Source organism: Nelusetta ayraudi, unplaced genomic scaffold (assembly GCF_046127955.1).
Source record: "Nelusetta ayraudi isolate G7.1 ecotype Tasmania unplaced genomic scaffold, CSIRO-AGI_Nayr_v1 ptg000053l, whole genome shotgun sequence".
NCBI classification, from domain to species: domain Eukaryota; kingdom Metazoa; phylum Chordata; class Actinopteri; order Tetraodontiformes; family Monacanthidae; genus Nelusetta; species Nelusetta ayraudi.
In genome coordinates, this window is record NW_027466103.1 from 4,113,590 (window position 1) to 4,136,853 (window position 23,264).

The window sequence follows — 23,264 nt, forward strand, 5'->3', positions numbered from 1 at the left end:
CTGCATCGGCATCTTCGCTCTTTTCCACAACATTATGGACAAACTGTGACTAGCACAGAAGTCCAGCAAGAGAACACCATTCGGGTTCAGATCAGGGAGGCCTTTCCTCCCAATCACGCCTCTCCAGGTCTCACTGTTACTTCCCACATGTGTGTTGAAGTCCCCCAGCAGAACAACGGAGTCCCCAGTCGGAGCACCATCCAGCACCCCTCCCAGGGACTCCAAGAAGGCTGGGTACTCTGCACTGCTATTCGGGCCATAGGCCGAAATCACAGTGAGAGACCTGTCCCCAACCCGAATGTAAAGCGACGCAACCTTCTCGTCCATTATGGTGAACTCCAACACAGCTAAGCTGTGGGGCAATATGCAACCCCACATCAACCCGCCGAGGAGGAGCTCAAGGAGCTGGGTTCCAGAGCCCATGCTGTGCGTGGAGGTGAGCCCGACTATATCTAGCCGGTACCTCTCAACCTCCTGCACAAGCTCCCTACAGCCAGTTTCCGAGGCCCGGGTTGTCGAGGCCCTCTGCCACCCGAACTCCATCAGTGAGGACCCATCATTAGAGCGCAGACAATGGATGATTTTCCTCTGTCCGTACCTGTTCTCCAGACCAAAGAAGAACTTGGACGAGGCATCCATCACGGTGGCGTCCATAAAGCGAGAGCAAACCAAGGCTCCCTGTCCAGTGATGCCTAACAAGCTAGTTAAGGCAGCTGTTTTACTCTTAAGCACTTTAACCTTCCCTTGATCTCCTGTACAGCTTAGTAGGCTCTGTACCTCAGTCTCCAGGTTCTTAAGGGATGTGCTTGGTGACGTGATTATACTGTTTAGAAAATTACTGTATTACCATTTTCCTAAAATCCCACCACCACTGCAGTGTTTTAAAGATTGACTTCTTCTTTTTATGTGAGAGCTATACAAATGTAAAAGCCTCTCTAAAAAGCTGGTCTGCTAAAAGTTTTGTATTAAAATGCTAGTAGGCACTGGATGTTTTTACATTCTGAATAAAAAGAACACAGTGAACCAAGGAGTAATCAGAGACACCCACTGGGACAATACAGCAGCTTTTAAAAACACTAAAATAATGTTTAAAACAATGAAAACAATTTAGTATGGCCAGAGACATGGTATTACCCCTGCAGTGAGACCAGATGTGTTGCCTGGTCCTGCAGTTGAACCCCGCCCCCACACGTCCTTTAAATCATGAGTCTCAATGAGACGCCTGAGCCGAGCAGACATGGCAGGATGAGGCTCCAGGTGATTCTAGTCAATTGTGGCCTCAGCAGTGCAATTAAATTCATCCCCCAGAAATAGAACCACATCAGCAACCCCACCAATGACATCACATAAAACATTTCAAAGAAGCATTCTGTTGACACCCGAGACAGGGGCATAAACACACAGGAAGACCAGCTTTTGTGTCTCCAACAGCGCCTTGACCATGATGGCGTGTCCAGCCTTGATGTCATGTAGCTCCACAGTCTGAGGACTGAAGGTTCTGGAGAAGAGGATCCCCACTCCAGCGCTCGTGGACAACTTGTGGCTGAGAAAATACAGCGCTGGCCACTCCTTCCTCCAGTCCCCCTCACTGCTCCTCTCACTGTGAGTCTCTTGGACTAAAATAACGTCCAGCTTTTTCAGTTCGCACATTTTAAAAAGAGCAGCGTCATGGAAAAAAAAGCAAAAATCACATAAAAATACATGATAGAGAAAATTGAAAAAAGAAAGCAGTCATTCTGCTCAATCAGTGCTGCCCTGGCTTTGGTCACTATTTTTTTCAGTCTGCAGATCTCTTGATCACAAAAAAACCTCTAAGTCGGGTTACTGATCTTATAAAACCATTTACATCGGGAAAGAACAGCTCAGGTTTAATAGCTCTCTGACCTTTGCTTTCCACAAAGAACCTCCTAACCTTTTCAACTGAGTAGAAAGTGTTCTTTTCCTCCTGAGAGGCAGAACATTAAGCCTTCTCTTCTTCATCATAGAGTTTCTACAGCGTTTTCTTGAATTTACCTCCAACGTGTCTTCCATAAAGACATCATTCACTGCCACTGGCATCTTCTGTCCCGGCTTCGGGACAAGCTCAAATGAGATGCCCCTAAGACTTGCACCCAAAACATTTAATTGTCTCTGAAGTTACAAAGACAATGTATTTGAAACCATCAATGTTAAAATTCAGGCTCAGGTTGAAGGGGACTGTCTGCATCTTTTGGAGTAATGTAGACTTTTCTCCTGTGACAAACTACATGCTTCAGTTTTGGAGAATGCACTCACACACTCACCAAACTCACTTTGCACTCGCACCAGAGAGAGAGAGAGAGAGAGAGCGAGAGAGAGAAAGAGAGAGAGAGAGACAGAGAGAGAGAGAGAGAGAGAGAGAGAGAGAGAGAGAAGTAGCAGCAGTGTTTGAATAGAAGCAACTGATTGGCTCTGGCTCTGTTGGTTGGACTTCAGAGTCGAGGTCCTGAAGAGACGAGATCTCAGCCGGAGGGACTGCAGCCCTGGCTAACTAATTAACCAGCCACACAACTAGGCTAACTAGCTGCACTGCTAGTGGCCCTGTGCACTGTTTGTGGAGGAATCCGTCTCTCTCCTGGGTGCACAGGCCAAGCAACATTTCTCTTGGCTGAAGCTCAGAAGTAGAAGAGGAGTTTGGCCCTATGACTTGTGTTTCCAGCCATTCAGCTCGGCTGCAGCAGATTCAGCTCTGCTCATTTTAGCTCATCCTCTAATTTTAATTTTTTGTTCCTGGCTGCTGTGGCCAATCCACCCTGCTCAGCAGCACTTGTGGAAACACAGCAGAAGGCTGGATGGACGGATGGATGGATGTGTCTCCCAGTTAGATCACATTCCTCTGGTTTCCACTTGTGTCTGCTTCTCTTTTTTTTTTTTTTCAAATGTATTTTATATGGGTCAGTGTTTCTGTAATTAAACTTTTGTCTACTTTTTTTCACTCTCTTTCCATTCACAGCCATTTTCCTCTCTGTCTTTCGCCTTCGGCCTCTGTTCTTCAGGTGAATTTAGCAAAAAAAAAAAGTGAACCAGGGAAACTCCCAGGCCGTTTTATCCTACAACCACTTCACCAAACTTGCAATTATAAAGACACACCCTCTCTCGCTCTGCCTTGCTTTTATCATCTCCACTTTCTCTATTTACATTATGTGACAGTGGCGGTCCTGTCACTATGCCTCCAATTGATCATGCGCCCGGGCGCATGGCTATTACCCGTGAGTCTGGGGTTCAAAGCCTGCCCGGGCCCTCTGCGCCTTGCCACAATTAGATTGAATGATTTTTCGAAACCTTTCCCAGTAAATACTGTTTTGTCACTGTCTGTTCACAAAGCTCTATCTCTGCTGAATGACTGGCTGACTGAATGACTGGCTGGCTGACAGGTCGGCCTCAAGCTGACGTCTCAGTGATAGATAAGGGGGCTGCTGTGGACTCCTGCCTTCCTGCTCTCTAACTTTTTCACATGGAGGAGGGGTGGGGGGGCGGTAGACAGATTACCTTTACTGCTGTTTTTAACAATTGCTCATGGCTGCATTTCCATTACTACTAGAATTGCGCAAAACTTAAATATTGCGATAAAAAACTGGTAATGGAAAGACCTGAACTTTGAAAAACCTCTCAAATATCACTAAACACTCTCATGAGGTGGTTTTTTAGATGTATCAATATAGAGGTATATCGCAAAAATGTAATGGAAAGACTTTTTTTTAGCATTTACATTTCCCTGGACGTGACGTACAGGTTTACGTTTCCAAAAGGAAAAATGTTTTGTACCTTGATCCTCCTCAATGTGGGGTCTCGTGGGATGAGATTTTACGAGAATTATGGCTTATGTGCTTCACACCATTCAATGGAAACACCTGCAAATCGCAATTGTACTTTGTCAAAAATTTTCGAAAAATCGCTTTTATTTTGTAAAAATAAATAAATAAATAAAATGGAAACACAGCTGTAGTGACAACTAGCTATAGTTGCATTTTTGATGGTCATCAATCTGGTTGTTTGCTGTTTCGCTATGTGATCCTGCCTCAACATGACCGTTTTTTCTTTTACTCCCCCTTTTTTTTGAAGCCCCAGTCACACGCTGTCAGCAGCTAGCAGGAGTGGGCAAACTTTTTGGGGTCAGAGGAGGAGCTGATGGATGGAGTGTTTCTCATACCTCATAGGAGAAAAAAAAAAATTCTTATGGGATATGTAGAATACACGTGTTTTAATATCATAATATATTATCTTCAAGTTTGGCAGACAGGATTGAAAATCTAAACGGGCCGCACATGGCTGTAGTTTGCCCATACCTGAGCTAGCAGGTTACGGCCAACTGCTATTGTGAAGGAGTTGGAGCTGACGTATATGTTTTAAACAGACCGACTCAGACCCCCGTTTAATTGAATGCACCCCGTCAACCTATGCGACTAAAACACAACAACCGCTTCCCAACACAACATTTTTCACTTTTTTATTATTCTCTGCCAGTCAGCACATGTAGATAGATGACTTGGTAGCCTTGTGAACCTTTAATCCCCGTCAGGGTGGTCCGTCCGTCCACTGTTGTCTCTCTTAAAAGGGGTAACGGGCAAAAAGAAGAAAAACTTCCCAGGAGTCTGTGGGGCCTGACACTCATGATCCCATTACAGCCCACCTACGACACAGCGGCAAACATAAAACAACCTGAAATACAAGCTAATAGAGTGCTAACCACTGAGGTAATACACCCTCCGACCCCCGGCCCCATCCCATCCCTTCACTTTTTCTTCTTTGTTGTTGGTGCTTCAACAATAGTGTGTCAGCGATGAGAAGCTCTGCCAGACAGATGAAAAATGTGCCTTTTGTCCCAGGCATACTTGTGGAAATGGAAACAAACTATGAGGATATTATTCTGCGGTTCCTCTCATGACAAGGGGATTAAAAGCAGCCTCGGGAGCTGGAGGAGGGGAGGGAGAGAGAGAGAGACCCTTCTTGGTTTGATTTAAGAAAATAGGAACATCCCAGACAGACATCAAGGCTCGTGCTGCCTGCCAAGGCGGAGGGGAGGACAAGGCTAGGGGGTGGGGCGGGAGTGGGGTAAGGGGGGGAATTCTTCAGTGAAAGGTTTTAAGTTTTGAAAAAACCCAAAGCAAAACAAAACAAAAGAAGAAGAGGAAAAAAGGAGAGCTCACCTCGACTGCAGTTGAGTCCCGTTTGATGCTCACTGTGGGGCGACACTTGGCCCTGAGAACATAAAGAAACAAATCTACAACCCCAATCCCCCCTCCCCCTTAAACCCCCCAATCACCCCTCCCACCCCACCTGCGGCAGCTGTTCAGACGTCTTGTTTTAACACGGCTGCCGAGTTGCTGGTGAAAGATCTCCTCTGCGAGCAGCGACATCTGCATCTTTTTTCTAGGTGCGAGGAAAAGCAATGCTTTTCATTTTTACTTGTTAAGTCCCCTCCACACCCAACACACACTTTTTTCTCATGTAATAAGAACACAAATGACCAGGTAGCGCTACCACCACCACCACCACCACCACCATAACCACGTCCCAGGCCTTCAAAGAGAGAGACACTGCGACCCAGCAGTCTGTGTGGGAGGTTGATATCAAAGGAGAGAAATTGTGCAAGAGAGAAAGTTGGAGCGATGGTGATGGAGGGAGGCGAGAGCGATGACTCAAGGAAGAGCCGGCGCTGGTGATGGATGAAAGTGCTGGAAATAAAGAGGAGGAGGCAGGGAGAGGAGGAGGAGGGGGGAGAATCAGGGGAGGAGAGGATGAGAGGAGAGGAAAGGAAAGAAGAGGAGAGGAGCATTCAGGACTTAAGGAAGGCAAACGAGGGCGGCAAAAGAAATGAAAGAGAAAGAGCTTCAAAATGACTGGATGATAGTCACAGTTTTGCTCTGGAGAAAAATGAATCACGGGCAACAACTGATGTGCAAAAAGACATTGTGTAGTTGGGTGGGTGGGGGGTGCCATTAGCTTGGGGGTGCGGGGTCATTGGGATTTTACAGATTGATAATTGCCAAACTCCATTAATTTGACAAGACGCTGTTTATTTGCCCTGCACATTCGGCAGTTACCAAAACCTGCATGCATTGCCTTAAAATGGTGCAAATGGCACTGAGTCAAACGGATCGATGATGACCAGACCAGAACATTCGTCATCCACAACCAGAAAAAAAAAACAACAACTTTGTGGTCATGCACAAGCCGTTTCCCATGCAGTACTGCAAAGAATCTTCTTTTTGCAGCCTCCATTGTTTCAGCTGACCTACGAGATCCTGTCAACTCAATGGGACGTTTGCCTCCTCTGCACCTCCACACTAACTTTGTCAGCCGGGTTGGCACCAGGTTTTTTTTGTGGTTTTGTTTTTTTTGCTGACAACAACAGCCAACAGAGTCAAACGGAAGAGGGAGGATTCTTTCGCGCTGCGCCTTGCTTCACTTGTGAACAAGAACCCGAAATACTTGAATTCCTCCACCTGAGGCAGGGTCTCTCCACCGGGGCAGGTCATCTTTTTCCGGTTGAGAAACATGGCCTCGGACTTGGAGGTGCTGATTCTCATCCCAGCTGCTTCACACACAGCTGCAAACCTGCCATTGGAGGTCCTGGCTTGTTGAAGCCAACATGACCACATCATCTGCTAAAAGCAGAGGTGCAATCATGTGGTTCCCTAACCCGACCCCCTCCGGCGCTTGGCTGCGCCTAGAAATTATGTCCATGAAAATAATGGACAGAACCAGTGACAAAGGACAGCCCAACTGGAGTCTAACAACATCCCCAGTTGAAGTCATTAGCTCCCCACCCGCACCATAAACAGTGTTGGTGGCGAACTGCTTCCCCCTCCTGAGGCACTGGACGGTTTGCCAGAACTTCTTCGAGGCCGACCGGCGGTCCTCCTCCATGGCCCCCTTGAAATCTTCTCAGGCTTTAGTTTTACCCTCCACTACCGCCTGAGCTGTAGGACGCTTGGCCTGTCAGCACCCAGCAGCTGCTTCAGTGGTTCCATGAGTCAGCATGGCTTGATAGTATTCCTTCTTCAGCTTGACAACATCCCTTACTTCCGGTGTCCATCACCGGCTTCAGGGGTTGCCACCGCAACAGGCACCAAAGACCTTCCGACCACAGCTACGAGCACTGCATTGACAATAGAGGTGGAGAATATGGTCCATTCGTACTCAATGTCTCCAACCTCCCGGATGGATTGGGCTTTCCCGGAGGTGGGAGTTGAAGACCGCGCTGACAGAGGGCTGAACCAGACATTCCCAACAGACACGCTTGCGATACGCTTGGGCCTGCCGAGTCTCTCCTGTCTCCTCCCACACCAGCGGCTCCAACTGTTCACCAGGTAGTGATCAGTTGACAGTTTGACCCCTCTCTTTGCCCCAGTGTCCAAGACACATGGACGGAGGTCAGATGACTCAACAACAAAGTCGATCATCGACCTCCAGGTCAGGGCATCCTGCTGCCAAGTTCAACAGTGGACACCCTTGTGCTTGTGTTATGGATAAACGGTGACTAGCACAGAAGTCCAGCAACAGAACATCGCCTGGGTTCAGATTAGGGAGGCCGTTCCTCCCCTTCACGCTTTTCCAAGTCTCACTGTTGTTGCCCACAATGTGCGTTGAAGTCCCCCAGCAGAACATCGGAGTGCCTAGTCAGAGCACCATCCAGCACCCCCCCAGGGACTCCAAGAAGGCCTGGAACTCTGTACTGATATTCGGGTCGTAGGCCAAAATCACAGTGAGAGACCATCTAAAGGAGCTGGGTTCCAGAGTCCAGGATGTACGTGGAGGTCAGTTGGCAGAATTGATCCTTGAGTTTGTCCTTCTCCTTCCAGGTGCTATTCCCTCCTAATCCTTCTTTCTCAACTATCACGCTTTAAGTGTGTCAACTGCTTCTATTGGCTGAATCATAAGGAGGGTCCAGAGGAAGCCAACCACAGCGGTTAAGCTTAAATCACGATCTCTCCCTAAAAACAAATTATAGCCAATCAGTGAGGACTTCATCCCATATAAACGATGGTGCCAGAATCTTGATTCTCCCTTGGGAGGTCACCTGGAGACTTTCTTTATTGGTTCACCTGGTTGTACTTCTCAGGCCAAACAATGGGAGAATCCTTGTACATGCTTGCTTGTTTTTTCTAAATTAAAACTTCTAGAACTTAGTACTTTGGTACGACTTCTTCTTGGACAAACCAACACTTCACACTCCCAGACGCCCACCTTCACAGTCTCCACCAGCGCCAACAGGCTTCTGCGATTGGCTGCCACATGTTCTGCCGAGGTTTATTTTATTCACAAGATAAACCCCTTGTGATTAGCTATCTTGTTTTTTCCGGTTAAAAAAGTGGATGTTTCTGTGGCCCTGTGTCCACACAAAGACACGCTCTATCTTTCCCGACGACGTTGAAAGTGGTGACCGTGCTCGCACTTCTCGCTCCCACGTGTTCGAACTCTGATGACACGCCCCTGTGGTGGCAGCAGTGACGGCCGGCAGTGGAGGCGGTGCTGAGGAAGGGTGGGAAAGATTAGTGGACCGACAGACATTCCAGGCAGGCTGACGTCAACATGGGATCACGGAATGCACTCAATATGATGTTACAAAGCTCAAAATGCGAGCGAACAGCTCAACATCCCGCCCCACCACCTCTTGAACAACGTGAGAGCTGATATGTTTGGACGACAGTGGTCCCCCGCCAAACCCCACTCCCCCAACAGCTGGCCAAGTGGGAGGTCATATACGGAAGGTTCCAGGAGGTTCCTGCTCCAGAGAAGCTCTTTGTTGTTCCGACTCTGGAAGCAACTCCAGCCTCAAATGGCCTACTGACCAGAGGGCCGCATTCCAAACATTCCCTGCTCTGGCAGCGATGTCCTGGAGACTTGTTGCCTTGCAGGTGGGGAGGGGAGCGTGGGGTCGAGATGTGGATAGTTTGATGTGGTTCCTCCAGATGGACTGCAGGTTGAATCGCTCTCATCCACCTATGAAGCAACAGATTTTTTTGGACTGTTGAGTCGTTGGAGGAGGTGGAGAAGGAGATGGAGAAGGGGAAGGAGAAGGAAGATGAGGTAGAGGAGGAGGAAGAAGAGGAGGAAGAGGACAATAATCACACTGGTAGTGATGGTCGCTGGACGATCAAACCTCGGTGGAACCAAGCAGATGAATCACACTTAAGGTTGTCGCTCAGAGATATTTTTCTTTTTCATTACGTCGACGTTGTTGCATGTGGACACAGCGTTAAAGGCACACACGCTCTCTAGCCAATTTATTAGGTATACCTGACAACCTGACTGTAGGTTATGCATTGCCTGCTGTTGCGAATGAAATGCAAAACAAAAAACACCAAGATGGGCCAATGGACTTTAAATCCATTCATTAATCTTTGTCTGTAAGTGAAAGCTTTGACTTTCCTGGGTGGTCAACTTCTGAAGCCCGCCGTCGTGACATTATTGACGCTGATCACACGAGCGCATGCTAACGTAAGACAGTTAGCTTCAAACATGCTAATAACCTGTGAATCTGGAGCGCTGAAGGCTCCCTGACACTTAGATGACAATACCCAGTTTGGAGACACGTTATTTCCCACCCCCTCTGTTGTTATTCTTTTTCTTTTACTTTTGAGTGCATACTAACAAACAAACTGTTTAAGAAGGCTGGTTCTGTCAGTGGCTGCAAACTAGAGACCTTTGCACTGATGGTTTAGGAGACCTTGCTTATCCCTGCCTCTGCACAATTTTTGCATATCTGTTATTGCTATTGGCTGTTTGTTGTACATACAGTAGATTGATTTGAGTGTTTTTGTAACTATTGTGTGTTTTATTTTTATATATTTTTTTTATTTTTAAGTGCTGCAACAGTGTAGTTTCCCAAAAAGATCAATAAATGACATCTATCTATCTATCGACGAACAACCTTGCTGGTTTTGTGGAAGTGTGGGCTATTAATCATGTTCTGTGTACTGTAAATAACAATGGCTCTTTAGTACTTAAAGTATAGTTTTTTTAGAGCCCAAATGTGCTTTTTCCACACTTTTAGTTTACTTTATCCAAAAATAATATGTAAACATTATTTGCCAGAATTTGTAGAATAAAGTGTGTTTTAAAAGTCAAAAGTCTATCTATCTATCTATCTATCTAGCTATCTATCTATCCATCCATCCATCCCCCGGGCCGTAGTTGGCATACAGCAATAAAGTACCACTGTACTGGCAACAGGCTGCATGATTTCCCTTTGACTGACTCCACAAGAATTATGTAGATTAGAAAATGGAATGGATGGAAGGTCTGAGAAAAGAAATATGTATTTCGAAGAATCAAAGTTTTTTTTTTATTTTTTTAATCAGACTGAAGTAGTGTTGTTGTCTGTGTGGAGTTTGCATGTTCTCCCTGTGTCTGCGTGGGTTCTCTCCGGGTTCTCCGGCTTCCTCCCACACTCCAAAAACATGCATGTGAGGTCAATTGAACATTCTAAATTGTCCGTAGGTGTGCATGTGAGTGTGAATGGTTGTCTGTTTCTATGTGGCCCTGCGATGAACTGGCGACTTGTCCAGGGTGTCCCCTGCCTTCGCCCTAAGACGGCTGGGATAGGCTCCAGCAGACCCCCGTGACCCTGACCTCGGGACTAAGTGGGTATGGAAAATGGATGGATGGATAGTGTTGTTGTAAAGGAGAAGGAGGGGAGGCGGAGGAGGGGAAAGGGAGTTTTGGTTCAGGTGCTTCCTGAACGAAAGACGTGGCGTTTTTACAGCCACTCAATTCCCGATTGAAGCAGCTAATGTTTCAACTTGATGTCGTTCCTCCGCCGAACACAGCTGCACAAACACGGCCGGCAGTTTGTTCGATCCCATCACATTTGGCCCTGTGCGAAATGTTCGCAACGGTTTTTGGAGTTACGGTTTGATCCCAGAGGTTCAGGTGAGGTCAGGAGGACGACTTTGCTTCCAGGGCATACGGAACCGTGGGTGGATGGCGAGAGATTAGGTCTGACTTGGTGGCCTGTTGGACTCGAGCTTTTATTTTTCACCCCTACAATTTGTCTTTCAGTTGGGCACGACTTAGTGGGGTGGGGGTGGGGTGTGCATGATGGGGTGAAGGGTGGGTGAAGGGTCCACGAGGGGGTGGAGGGTGTGTGAGGGGTTTGGAGCAGCTACTTCCTTTTCCAGTGAAAAACAAAACAAAAAAAGTTGTAGGGGTTAAAAAGGAGCCGACTGACCCACATAAACAAGCGCTCTCATTCATGGCCTCTGTTACTCCCTCATTGCTAAAGTCTGACTCACAAGTACACGCTTAAACCACCCACCCTCCTCCCGACCCATCACCACACTCAACCCCCCACCCACCCCACACCGCCATCAAACACCATCTCCCCCGTAACTCACTCACCCTTCTGCAGAGAAGCTCTACACTTCCCTAGTCCATCTATTTTCAAAAGTGTAGCATTTGCAACATGCACAAGCACTCGCAAACACACAAAGCACCACATGCTCACACAGTCTTTCCGCTTGTATACACAAAGACGGCAGGAGAGAGAGAGGAGGTCAACATTACTCTCCTCAAGAATGCAGAAGAAGTTTATGTTGCCATTGAACAAAAAAAGGTGGGGTGGAGGGGCATCTTGTGTGAGCTCAGATAAGCAATTATCCCTTTTCAGCACACACACACACACAAACACACACACACACACAAAGTAGGACCTGTTATTCTAGGAACGTGTCTCTCTCCAAAGTTCCTTCTGGCAGGAAGGAGCAGAGCGATGCTAGTGCTAGCCGGGCTAATGCCGTGCTATTCGTACAAGCACTACTTGTGTCTCCTATTTTTGTCATGAGCGCCCCAATTAATTTTTTCCATTTACATAAAAGTGCAAATGTCCTTTAGTGTTTTAGGGTGTTTAGGGCGGCTGTTTGTGGCTAGTGGCGTAGTTAGCTAGCTACTGCCTTCTGAGTTCTCGTGAAGGCTTGTCTTGTGTATGCTTTCAGCAGACTAAGATGTGGTGACATAATAAAGCTCGGTGACATAATACTGAGTAAATGAAAGGTTTGGGGTAAAACACATACATAGCACATTTAAAAAACACACACACACGCACGCACGCGCACACACGCATGCACACGTGCACTGCAAACACGGGCATCTGTCTGCCATGATGAATGATTGTAAGTCGTCCCGTTCTGAAGAGGTTTTCGCAGCTTCGTGTCTTGTGGCTTTTGGGGTCGTGTAAAGCAACTTTTTTTTTTTACAGAGTCGAAACAAACATTGAGGACTTTAATCTTAGAAAGGGTCCAGCCCTTCGTAGCCGAGAGCCACGTTCACCCAAAAAATATACGTGTGTTTACAAAGACGTCCTAATTGCAGGAATGAATGTACGCAGGCTGAGCGGGATCATGCTGGTGGTGGAGGCTGTTTACTGATCCACTGATCAGCCGTCCTGGTCTCGGCCAGTGGTGGAGCAGCCAATCTGTTTATGTGGTCTTTGTCTGCGGCCGGCTAGATTGATTTCGTCGCACGCCTCCATCCCTCTCCCCCTCCACCTCGTCGAACCCCAACCACTGCACCCCCTGTCTACGTCTCTCCATCTATTTCAGTGCTCAGTATGCGTGTGTGTTTATCCGCTCATCCACTCGCTCTTCCTGCCTTCTGCCAAAGATTAATTTGATTGTTTTCTGGCATTTTCCACTGCGCAATGCGGATGAACAAGAGTCATGCGAGTTTTCAATGTTTGCTTTTTTTTTGCTGGCAACTGAAACTACTGACTGACTTTTGACTTTCAATTTTTACATCTCATCTCTTCTCTAATCTTTGGCACTAACGAGGGTTTTAAAGCTCTTTTTGAAAAAAAGGAAGAAGGAATTATACAATAACGTATTATACAGGTTTATACAAGGAACAAAAGTACGGAAGCACATTGCTGGCAAACCAGGAAAAAAAACAGGGCTAAAAAAAATTATCATGGAAAAGCGTAAAAGTTTCACGTTATGAAACGTTCACGTTTTTACATAATTCACTTTGTAACGTGAGAATATTACGTTATTTCATTAAATGATCATGTTATTTTGTAAAAGCTTCTGTTAAAACGTGAAAATGATCACGTAAAAATGTGAAAGTTTCATGATATAACGTGAAAGTTTCACTTTCTAGCAAGTCTAGCACCCCCTTTGGAGAAAAGCAGTAGTGGCAGCGGTAAAGCCGTTGCCCGTTTACTGTGATTGTTACCTCAGCAGAGAGACTTTAAGGCCAAAGGCTAACGTTTGTAACTTTTCTTAGCTATTTGGTGTTATGTGAGGTATTCTTAGCAAAAAGCCAAGAATTTTTGCCAGCCTAACTTCGTCTGAGACATAAATTTCACAGTCAGTGCGTAAACAGTGGCACTAGTACAAAAAACAAGGGATCATGCCGATGTCTTGTCAATAAATGCTTAAATGATGCTTGTTTAATGGAGGGTATTCGGTAGTCTTGCAGTACTCAAGATTGGTCTTGATCTCAAGACCACTTTTCAATAGTCTCAGTCTTGTCTCGAACTTTGATCAGTCTCGTCTCGGTCTCGGACTCAGCGGACTCAGAATTTTCTAACAAGACCAGTCTAGACTCAGCCAGAACTTCAATGACACGATAATAATGGAATAGTTCATTTGTTTTTTTTTTATTTTATGAAGTAAAGTTTTTTTGTTTTTTTATTGGTCCAAGAAAGCAGCAAAATGTTAAATAATATTATTGAAAGATACTTTGCTAAAAAGAAATTTCTATTCCATTAATGTAGAAGCAAACTTTAATTAAAAAGATGTTACTGGTCATTTGTGCTGCTTTGTTTCTTGTTGTTGTTTGTTTCTTTAATATATACAGTCTTGGTCTGTCTTGGTCTCCATACTCACTAGTCTTGCTAATGTCTTGGCCTTGGATGGTTGGTGCGGTTTTGACAACAACACTAGTAATGGACTGCAGGCTGCCCTTTATAATATAATTACACCAACATTAATCGAGGGCTTTTATCCAAAAACTTTCCCCAAAAATTCACACAATGAAATCAGAGACTCCGAGAGTATCCTGTCTTCTCTCTGCCTCCCTCTCGCTGCCTTGTAGCCCCATGTTCAGCGGTAGCTGGTAGACGGAGCTGAGCGCAGAATCAGACAGGATGGGAGCCTGTATTTACTTTACAGATAAGACTGGTGGATAGCGGACGGAGGGAGACGTGTCGGCATGTTGTTCTGTTTTCAGGAAGCTTCTGGGACGTAGATGATAACAAGACAACAATCACAGGGTCTGTTGGGTGGGTTAGCGGCACCTAGTGGGAGGCTCCTCACTGCACGCATGATACTTTTGAGATGAACAGCCCAGTGCAAATAATTGTGCCAATTATTCTGGAATATAGCCAAATTAGCACTGTGTTTGCAGCCCACTGCAAAGAAAGAAAAACTAGGCACTAGGTTGATCTCAGGAGTCCCAAATAATGTATTTCTCCTTGTATGGGGCCTTGAAACATTCTTGTCCAGCCTCTGTCTGTGTGATCCGACTCCCACTGTGCAATGACACACTCTGATGAATCAGGTGCGCTGTCAAGCGAACCTGACCCCATGAACCTGACCCCCTCGGCACAACCTGAAGGTTCGTGCCAGGAAGGTTTTTTAAAATGATGAGTCAGTGTCTCGACCCAGCGGGAATTACAGCTGTGCATGATGGCAGTAATTATACAGTCGTTCTGACACAGTCACAGACTTGGAGGCCCCTCCCACCTTTGACGGGCTGACTAACAGGAGTGATGATCTTGTTGGGGGCGTGGCCACGGGATGACCCCAACCAGTGTGTCACAGACTCTAAGGGTGTCATCAAAGCCCAGGACCACATACACCGTCACATGAAAACAACCATCTCCAGCCCGTTGGCCCCTTAGCCATGAGTCTGTGAGTCTCGAGTCTATGAGTCACGAGTCTTCTTGCACCCATGTGTTGTGCATCCTTTTCATTTTCACGACTCACCTGTGAAGAGTGCCGGGGCGTTTCAAATCCAAAGATCTGAAATCTGGTCCCTCCCCAACACCCCCACCCCCACCACCCTGCCTCACTTTCTCATGGTATTCACATCTATCATCACATTACAAGGATTTTATGATGTGTTTTGAAAGAAGAAAAAAATGCATTTTCTTAGCATCCTGCTCATAACCAAATGGAACGGATTCTTGCCTTCCAATCGGGGGCTTCATCAGCGCGTTGACAGACAAAATCAACAACAGAGATGAGTACACCTGTGAAGGAGGGGGACGGAGGGGGAGAAGAGGGAAGGAGGAGGGGGAGTAAGACAAGAGGAGGGGAGGAGGATGAGCAGGGGGAGGAGGTGTTGGAGAAGGAAGAAGTGAAGGAGGAGGAGGGAAGAAAGCAGGGGAGGAGAAGGAGAGGGAGAAGAAGGAGGGGGAGGGAAGGAGGAGAAGAGAAGAAAGGAGGGGGAGGAGGAGGAGCAGGGGGAGAAGGTGTTGGAGTAGGAGGCAGAGGAGGAGGAGCCGCAGAAATTCACGGCGTGACCATCTTCACTGCCACGACTCGTTTGAGCGGCTCCAGCTGAATTGAGCGCTGAACCTCCCAGGACGCCTCCTCACTCCTGGACTGGAGGCCCCTTCATCCCTCTGCTGCTCACTTCCATCCTGGAAAAGCAAGCGCTGTACAAAGTTGCAGCGCAGGTTTCACACAGCAAACCAGCAGCTGTCCTGACCAACCGCACGTCCTGTGAGCAGCCATCTGATGAGCTTCTCCAATTTTTTGTTTTCTTTTGATTTCTTTTTTACATTGTTCGTGAAATCTGCAGCGCTGAGAGGAAGTGGAGTCGATCGGCTCAGTTTGTCCAACCTCCATTTGTTTTTTTTCCCTCATTGCTTCTCTTGAAATGTGATGATGATGATGAAAAAGTGAGCGAACGAGTGTTCTTGATCTTTTAGCATTGTTACAATGAGCAACTTCCTGTTAGACGTGACTGACCCGCTTCGTCAAGTGAATGTTGTCGTTGCTGTTGTTGTTCATTTTACCTTCATCAACATCACCACAAACTGCAGAGACTGATCTGTTTTCCCAAATGTTGTCTTGCGAGCAATATCCAAGACAAAAAGGACTGTCTTCTTCTTCTTCTTCTTCTTCTTCTTCTTCTTCTTCTTCTTCTTCTTCTTCTTCTTCCTTTGCACAAGCATATGTGACCCAGTCACACCTTCCCCCTCTCCCTCCTCCCACACATCTTCTTGTTCTTGTTTTTCCCCTCCTCCTGCAGTACCAGTAATCCTCCTCCAGAGGAACCAGGTCCTTCCTCGCCCTCAGTCTTCTCTCCTCTACCTGGATCTTTTAGCTCTCCATGTTCTGGTGCTTGCACACACCCCCCACAGACCCAACACCATTTGTTGGCACCTTCATGGATGGCGTGGAATGGAGAGACTGATCTCATCAGCTAATTTTTTCTCCTACAAAGTTCGCCTCCCTTGTTGAGAACGTATAACAGATGCTGAGGCTATGCTGAGGTGGTGGAGCTGCACCCTCAGCACCAGACCGGGCGGAGACAGGCGGACAGAACTCAGCAACCCGGCAGGAGTTTGAAACGGCAATAAAAAAAAAATGGCTGTCTTCATGCTTCATTTGAAGAACCAGTGTATAACCTTTTTTTAGAACTAGGATTATTACAATTTTCTCGCAGAGGGGAGAACCCCCTACACCCCCCAGCCCCCACCATCACCACCACCAGCCATAAAGCCAAAAGAGAAGACCACAGTTTAATGCCACTGCCAGATGTCATGTCACCAGCTCGACTGCAACCCTGCAATTTTATTGATAGCAATCCTTTAGGTCGTGGAATATAATTTACTGTTCTCCACTTGCCACACCAACTCATTTTCCACTCAAAATGGGGGGGAGAAAAAAGAAAAACACACACACACATACTGTACACACAGGCTAACGTGAGAAAAAAATAAAAGAGAGCTTGAAAAACTAACAGGCGATGACACCCAACCAGAAAGCAAAGAAACCACAGTGCATTTCATCCATTGCATGTAGTCACCAACGGTTCTCCAAAGTGTTCTGATTGGCTTTTCCCACTGAGGGGGGTGGAACTGATTGCCACCAACCCGAGTTAGAAGAAACGTGACAAACTGTCGACTTTCTGGCAACTTCATTTGTAGAAGCTACTTCAAAGATCCTGCTTCAAACCAGGAGCTGTTACCTTCCCATGGTCTTCAACTAGTCTGACCACGGACCTCTGACCCCCAACATCGGCAAGATACTGCTACACTCTGGCTTCCTCTCCTCTGGCCCTCCGTGACCTTTGACCTCAATGCCTCATGTTAGGTATATAAGACAATCAGTCTGTGAAGAATAGTTACAGAAAAAAATACAAAAAGTCAAATGGATTATACAAATATAGAAAAAAAAAGTCAGTTTCATTCCTTTTAAATCTTTAATCATCTTTCAAGGCTTCAAGGCTTTTTTTTGACCGTGAATGTAGAGGAACATGACTTCAGTAGATCAAATGGTACATTCCATAACAGATCATCACTGTGAGGCCGTTTGATGGTGCTTTTGATGTGACGGACGGTGCATTTTTTTACTGCTACGGCTTTCCTCCTCAACTCTGATAGGCAAATTAACAACCTTACGCAACTCATGAGCAAGAGCTTCGCAACCTGCTGCACAGCTATTGCTGTCTACATCCGTCAGTACCGGCCTGTGATGGTCGGAGCTAAAAGACCCCTGCAGCAGCAGCAGCAGCAGCAGCAGCGATGAAACGCTCTTTCCCCGCATGCGAGCCAGGCGCTCTGGAAAAATTCATCAGTCAGGATAGAAGACGAGGGGAGTGTTGGGCATGAGGACGCACAACTTTGGTCTTAACATGGGCCTGGAACTGTGTTTATACTGAGGGTGGGGTGGAGTCGGGAGGAGGGAGGCTGAAAAAACATACATGTGTCTTGACAAGTGGAACTTTCATGCGGTGCAACGTTGTGCTAATGAGTAAAACACGCGAGGCAGTAAGTGTCAGGTGGTGGGGCACCGTTCAAACACGGAGACAAACACAAACCAGACCTTGGGAGCAAGTGGCTTTCCTCTGAAGTGGCTGACTCTCTCTCTCTCTCTCTCTCTCTCTCTCTCTCTCTCTCTCTCCCTCTCTCTCTCTCTCACACACACACACACACACACACACACACATTGGGTCAGTGCACGAGGCGGGGCCAGCAAAGGTCGCCTGCACACCTGCACATATTGTTGCAGCAGATCTTTCCACTCTGTCACCTCCCCTGTTTAAATCCTGCCATTACCTTTTTCTCCACTTAACGGCTGCTGGACACCAACAAGGAGCCTTTCTGCCAAAAGACAAGCACAGCAAGGAGCACGAGCGGGTCTGCTGAAGAAAAAGAAGAAGTACAACAACAAGATGTAAGGTGGTAAAAAAAAAAAACATTCTCTTGGTCCGTGCAAGCACCAATCCATGTCTGGCCAGAGGAGCCATCCACTTCTCTGGAAGGAGGGAGGGAGGCTTCCAGTGTAGTGGTTCCAGTGTACAGTGAACGAAGGCAAAGCTCTGATTAAGCTGCAGAAAAAAAAACAAGTATGGAAAAAAGTTTTTTGCGAACCTTGCAGGAATGTTGCAACGCTCACACACCGCTGGACGTGCAGCATCCCCACAGAAATGGCGAATAAGCAAAGGTGGACGAAAATCACCTGCAGCAGTAAATTATGGCACGATTTGCGGCAACTTTGCGACCGTATCTGTCACCTTTGCATCGTATCCAGAAAGGTTGCTGCGCTAATGATATGCAGGCACAAAAACGGCCAGAAATGAGGCACCTTAGGAGTCAGAAGCACAAATTGCACTCCAGTAACCTGATACCACGATAGATTGGCAGATATTATAACGCTGGCGCACACCTCAATCACCAGAAGTTGAATTTCTGAAGGAATTCTTTATTTCCGTTGTTGTCAAATAACATGCACATTGGCTTTCTCACGAACCCACGCCAAGAAAGAGACAGTCGCACACGTCTCTCCAAACATCCCCACAGCCCTGCACACACTCCACACACCATTCCAGGGTCTCTGTTGTCCTCTTAAAGGGGAATGCTCGCCCATACTAACAGCAACACAAACATTAATAAACAGTGAAACATTCATCAAAACTGAACACATGTCAGGAATGTTACAATAAGAATACGAGTGTGGTTGACTGTGCGGCAAGAACGAACCCCAACCTTCCAATAATTTCAATTTGTCTGATTCCACAAAGAGAAACTCAGGCGCTCCCGCGGTCAAGATCGGAGGGCAGTCAAGGTGCATCAGTGTACTTTTATATATTTCATTGTGTTATATTTACAGTAACGACCATTTGTAGCTTGTTTAGTGGCTGATCTCATCGAGTAAGTGCAGGTTTCAAGTGTGAGTGAACTTGTATCTTATCAGTGTTTCGCGTTCTCAATAAATAAATAAATAAATAAATAAATATATTGATTTCATATTTGATAAGATGTGCGTGTATGATATTTGTCTTTATACACACGCCTCATCATCAGAGAGAGTCGCACTGACACCAGAAACACTTAGACAGACAGACAAAATGGAGCCTGGTTTTGGCTGGCGGTGTTTACGTCTGTGAAAGTACGTGCGGACGTGAGCGCAAACTCTTTCTGGATCTGGCGCTGTGTTGAATGAGGCATATTTGCATAGAAGGGAAGGTGTCATTTTGTGCATAATGACTGACTTAGGCCTGCAGCTACCTGCGCCTTGGCGCATTTTCCACTGCTTTTCACGTTTACGTCCGCTCTGTTGATAAGACGCACTGTTTTTGGTGCTATTTACACACATTTTCTGGCGCAAAAGCCGGGCAATCGCTTTGTGGATCCGGCCCAAAGTCTCAAGACGTTCCTAAATTAAAGCCACCACTAAAATTATTGTAATTGATCCTCAAGTGGAGCCTGTGAGTTTTTACCCCAGATCCAAAAAATGCTGGGCTCATGGTGGTGTGGCGCTGGATGAAAAGAGCAGGGTGTGTGTGTGTGTGTGTGTGTGTGCGTGTGTGTGTGTGTGTGTGGAGGGGTCACCAGTTCTAAGGGTTCATTGTCTGAGAACATTCTTGAAACGCGGTCGCATCGCATTTCGTTTCCCATACTCACGTCAAACTCAGCCGAGTCAATCAGTTCGGGGCCAAAATTGTGGGCTGACCAACCGACAATATTTTCCTACGCCACTGACACAGCAAAAAAAAATAAAAATTAACAAATAATAAATAATAGCCTCCTAAATGCTAGATAGCAACCGATGTGGAAAGCTATCGATGGTCGTTCAGGAGAAAAAAAAAAAATAAATAAATCTGTGACCGGAGGCTGAGAATATCTGGCCTAGTTCAGCATCAAAGTGGAGCGCCCCTCAGACGGGCAGTGTGTGTGTGTGTGTGTGTGTGTGTGTGTGTGTGTGTGTGTGTGTGCCCATGTTTAGTGGCCTTTACAGGAAACAAACGTGCACATGGACTGGTTGCACGGTTGAGTTTAAGAGCAGGAAAAGTGATAAGGACTTTGCTTCATCTCGGCTTCAAGTGAAGCGGTCGCCAGCGAGCCAGTACTGGAGTGGGGAGGGCGGGGGTTAGAAATCTACAGTCAAATTCAATTACATTAAGTGGACCAGACTGAAAATGAAGTGGGTCTGTTTCCAATTTGGTCCCTTTGGTCTCCCACAACAGCCTTTTTAGTCCGGCGAACTTGATCCGAGCTCAGAGTCGCTGCTACTGAGATGAAGACTTTTCTCCGGACAAAAGGTCCATCAGCGGCTAATATTTAGGTCTCAGCACGGCCGCGTCACTGTAGATGGGGAATTATCGGCAACAGTGTTTCAGTGTTTCATTTTAAACTCTCGGAACAGGGACAGAGGCTAGCAGTGGCTGTCATTATTGCTCAGTTTGAACCTCTTTAATATCCTGTGTGTTGCAAAATTCACCTCAATAAAATATTTTTCCAACCATAACGATAGTGACTGCAGCCTCAAATGGATGTTGACAACTCCCTTTGATCCCTTCCAAAGAGTGACGGCTTGTTTCTTTTCCTTTTCTTTTTTAAAAACATGTCACATCTGTTTTATGCTAAGCTAACGCCTAGCATTGTTGCAGGGTTGCTGCAAACAAGTTTACATAGTTATATATATTTTTTCTTACCATTTTTTTTAAAATCTGGGATGCAAATAAATAGATAAATAAATAAATAAATTGGTTACAGCATAAAACCTTAAGCCGCAGTTGCAGAAAAACTTCATCCATTAGTTTGTTAATAGGGTTGCCAACCATCCCATAAAATACGGCATTGTTCCTTATTTGGCAACTAAAAGACCTGTCCCGTAATGAACTGATACAGGACACACTTTGTTCCGTATTTTGGGATTTGTGGTAGAATGACAGCTTGTTATGGTGATTCTCAGTCACTCGCTCACTTGCGGACTGCGTGTGCACACACACAAGCAATAAGAAGGGGCAGCTATCTTGAGCTATGGGAGCCAGAGCAAGACACTGAAACCGCTGGGTTGAGTTCATTGGCCAGTACTCCACTCTTCATAGGCATGCGGGCAAGCACAGCCAATCACTATGATCGTATCGTATGGTATCTTAGCAACTAACCGTTCACCGCCGTGCTCCTCCAGTCCACAACTATATAAAAAAAATGGATGACAGACAAAAAACTACCTCCTCAGAGTCAGAAAGAGAAAGTGAGAGAAAAGAGGACAACAACAACCTTCCTCCTCCACCGGCAAAGAAAAAATAAAACAGAAAAACAAAGTGCAGAGCTGAGTGGGAAAAATAATATGTATGGCTAGAGAGCATAAGGGACGACTTGTACAAGGCTAATTGTACCATCTGCTGTCGACCATTTTCAATTAGTCACGGAGGAGTAAAAGACGTTAAGCAACATGGTGCTGGTGAAAACCACAGGAAAAACAAGAAGCGGAGGAGAAGCCAGGGAGCCCTGCACAGTTCCCTGTTTGTCAAGCAACTCCAGAGGCTAACCAGGTATGTCAAATAAGCGTGTTGATTTTGATGCTTAGGCTAGTAGTGGTATCCTAATATTTGAATATGAATTTAAACCAGGAGAGTGGATACTAGTAGTGGGTACTGTGAACTGACTGACCTGAGAACCCTGTATGCTTTGCAAAATGGTCTGAAATAAGGTCAAGTTTATGATTCGAACATCAGTGCAAAACTGCAAATTCATCCAAGTCATGTATATACTGTATATCATACCTTTACTAACATTTTTTTTTTTTTTGTCAATTTCATACAGCTAAATGTTCAGTGTAATTAAGTACCCCAACACTGATACACCATGATATTTTTAAAACAATAAGATCAACTGAATCATATAATGATGCAAGTAGATATATAAATGAATAATAATAATAAACACTATTAACCGCTGATTGTTATTTTGCATGTTTTGAGAAAACAAATTATTGAACGATAATCTGTTTCTCATGTAGTCTATATTCTGACCATAACCGCACACTTTGGGTTTTGACACACAAAATTTAGACCTGAAATTGGGGGGTTTGCTGCGCGGCCAAGAGGTGTCTCTTGGCCGCTCTGGGCTTTTACTCTGGGAGTCGGCAACCTATTTGTGAAAGACAGTTCGGATGACGAAAGGCAACACGGGATGCATTTGATATTGATTTTCACGCCTCCACAGTGAAGCCTTGTAAAAAAGAAAAGAGGGAGAGGGAGAGGAAGTCTCACAGGCTCAGACAGATGTGCACGGTATCATATACATGCAAAGCCGCTGTGTCTGATTCATGTCATCTAACATTGCAGAGAGTCACTGGAGTCACTGTGTGTCTGTCTCACCTGCAGCAGAACCACAGAGTCACATTACAAGGAGGAGTCGAAGGAGCCGAGCGTGATCAGAGCAGCGATACACCATGTGACAGCTCCAGACCAGTGTGTCATTGGTTTAACGAGGAGCAGCGACGGCTGTGTGTGTGTGTGTGTGTGTGTGTGTGTGCGGAGACGCCGACCCGTCCATAGAGAAGAAGCAGAAGATAAATCCCCTTTCGTGCATGCACACAAGCACACCCACACCCACACACACACACACACACACATGGTTACAGGAAAAGAAGAAAAATTTGGTCTGTCTGCAAAGCTCAGTGGTTTCTCTTTCTCGTCAGCACGTGAGACAAAGTGGAAACGTGTGTGCAGCTCTGCGACGCCTCGGCCCTGTACGATGGTTCGATGGTGTTGCTCTCCGTGTGGCCCGAGCGTTTCTGTGTACGTGCTCAAAACCCCAGCGACGGCCTCGTGCT

General features: G+C 46.1%; 1 protein-coding gene and 2 long non-coding RNA genes across 3 annotated transcripts in view; 1 reads left to right on the forward strand and 2 right to left on the reverse strand.

Moving 5' to 3' along the window:
- The window catches only part of LOC142896435 (uncharacterized), a 393,522-nt gene that overhangs the window by 287,258 nt on the left and 83,000 nt on the right, over positions 1–23,264 (reverse strand). The window lies entirely within an intron of this gene.
- LOC142896393 (uncharacterized) lies at positions 111–9,021 on the forward strand. The gene is made up of 3 exons (XR_012928345.1): positions 111–229; positions 7,682–7,870; positions 7,903–9,021. It is a non-coding gene; the product is annotated as an uncharacterized LOC142896393 (long non-coding RNA).
- LOC142896326 (uncharacterized) lies at positions 4,442–5,250 on the reverse strand. Its single transcript, XR_012928336.1, has 3 exons — positions 5,166–5,250; positions 4,755–4,930; positions 4,442–4,648 (listed from the first exon to the last, which is right to left on the reverse strand). It is a non-coding gene; the product is annotated as an uncharacterized LOC142896326 (long non-coding RNA).